The sequence below is a fragment of the Ascaphus truei genome, unplaced genomic scaffold (genome assembly GCF_040206685.1).
Source record: "Ascaphus truei isolate aAscTru1 unplaced genomic scaffold, aAscTru1.hap1 HAP1_SCAFFOLD_325, whole genome shotgun sequence".
NCBI lineage: Eukaryota > Metazoa > Chordata > Amphibia > Anura > Ascaphidae > Ascaphus > Ascaphus truei.
Genome location: NW_027456235.1, coordinates 287,610 through 290,321, shown reverse-complemented (window position 1 = coordinate 290,321; position 2,712 = coordinate 287,610).

Sequence of the window (2,712 nt, the reverse complement as noted above, 5' to 3'; positions counted from 1 at the left end):
ATCTGCCAGGTACATACTGGGTATTTGCTCGAATAAAGTGTGTCGGTGCAGTAGAAATTCTATCCGCCGCACTTTATCAACCAATACTTCTTTTATTCGAAAACCACCGTCTCTCGGAAACAGGGGTGGCTGTTGGTCAGTTTATGAATCCGGTATGCTTATGTCTGTGAATGGAAATGTCAGAAAATTGTTGGGCACAACTACCATGATATAGGTGCCCGCAGTGGTGCCTTAAATGTTCAGCCGAATTTCTATTCTTTTCAACCGGAGTTGGCCAACCAATACCATAACCATAACGGAGCAAGTGATTACGATAACATGCATAATACCGACTTTGCTCTACCAGATGAAATGGCACAAAGTTACTATCTGTATCCGCCTCAGTACATTCCACAAGATTCAAACTGTTATGGAGTAAGCTACAACCCTACCCAGCTGAACAAACTGAACAACGAATTGATTGACTACAGCGGATACCTCGCAAACACCCCTTCCATGACTGCACCGAATATGAATGCAATATAATGCAGGTAACTATAACGGAAATAGTTTATACACTCTGTGAATCGCTTATTCCCGACTGACATGCATATGCGTTCGATTCATGACGCATACGCGTAACATACGGGAAAAGTTTATCTTTGTCTAAATTAACGTGTCTCTTTTACCTTTTCGCCTTCTTCTGATAATATAACAGAGATTGGGGTGTGAAGATCACAATATGCCGGAACACAGTTCTGAAAGAAGGTAAGATCCAGTTAACGATATACGTGCCAATATTTTGAAAAGTGCTGTGCAATGGCGCGGGAAATCACAGATATTCCTGCTCAGCCCTTAAATGTCAGTCCACTACGTATGCGCCCCTCTGTGAAAAAAGAATCCATTTGCAACATTAAATAAATATGTTATGTGCAGAAATGTAGTACATATATTCCTTATCTGTGTACTTAGCATATGGCTACATTATAATGTTATGTGTCTGATGATTCAGGGTTAGTAACTTATATAAATGACAGGAAATGCAGCACTTTAACAGCAAATCGGTCACATTATGCTGACAGTTAATGTTGTATAGCATTCTGTACATGTTTGTAGTGATAGCATGTGGACAAACCAAACCTTGTGTAGTACAAGCATTTGTAGCATTTTCCGTGGATGATTCTGAATATATATATTTTTAACAGAAATACCTTGGTTTGATACAGTAAGTTAGTAAGTAGTTATTTAGAAGATGTCATTTAATATTCTTGAACGGCATGCTTCACGTGTAGTACACAGTTACAGTAGAAAAACACGTGTGTTTAGATGCATCATTAAGTTTGTATTTAACCTCTACATTGCTGTAATTAATATTACATATCTACTTCTTTAACAGATGTTGACATCTTCGTTCCAGACAGAAGATAATGTGAATGGAAACACCGACCAACTGAGGGCTTTTATATGCTGGCCACATGCCAAATACATCACATGGGCACTCATGCTATGATACACATGAAAGTGAAGATGCAAACTTTTATATATCCTAGCTAATATTAGATGATATAATTTGATTAGCTGAATGAATATAGATTTTAGGGTATTTTCGATTACTTTGAAATGTGTGTAAACATTACAATAAACGTTGAAATTACATCTTGACTTAGTGCTACATTTTTTTCAATGTCATGCTGATGACACTTTGACATCACTCAAATAATAAAATTAATGTTTTCCTATGTCGTCTGAAGAAAGACACATTTAGTTATAGTGGAACTGTAATGTATTGGTTACATTTCTACAGGAGTAATTGTACGAAGCATTGACATGAAAGAATAATATAGAATGTGTGTTTTAAACCTACAATTATTACTTATGTTAGGGATACATGCCAGGTTACTGATAGAAGATATCACCATGTCATCTGCTCATACACCAGCAGACAGTCCAATTATGTATGTAGTAATAGTTACATAAGTGACAATAATACTATTAATTAAGGAATGTGAACCATAACTATTGTCTAAGTATTTAAGAAGACAATTTATAATTAATGGTTTAGAAGTTAATAATGAAGTTTCAAGTTGTTTAAAAAATGATATATAATCATGTAGAGTAGTTGTTAAGTTGTAATATAACACTATGCATATTCATCAATACAGCACTATCTCTTCACTTAATGCACAACATTCTGCATTTAAGGATGCACACATTGTACAGGTGGGGGGAAACTTGATTTATACAAGAATAAAAATGTTAAACATTGACATACCGTTGGCAGACGAACTTCTGATCATTCACTACAAAATGTGCAGTTCATTGGAGAGAGCAGGATTCTATTATTAGATACACACAATGCAATGTGACACACATCACGAGATGATTATAGATTATATTATATGTCAATTAAAATCTTACATGTGAAAAAATTCTCTATTAACGTCCGGCGAGTCTCCAACCCACTGGCTGTATGCTCCCTAACCCCTGCAGGAGGCACGGGAGGATCCTCCTCTAAATCCTCCTTAATGTTGCCTTGAAGATTGTGACGTATGGCAATATTGTGCAGAATGCAACAACAAATCACTATGTCGCCAACCTTCGCTGGCGAATACTGTAGCGCACCACCAGATCTATTAAGACATCTAAAACGACTTTTCAACACTCCAAATGTCGTCTCAATCACCGAGCGTGTGGATATGTGTGTGGCATTATATCGTTCTTCTGCAGGGGTTT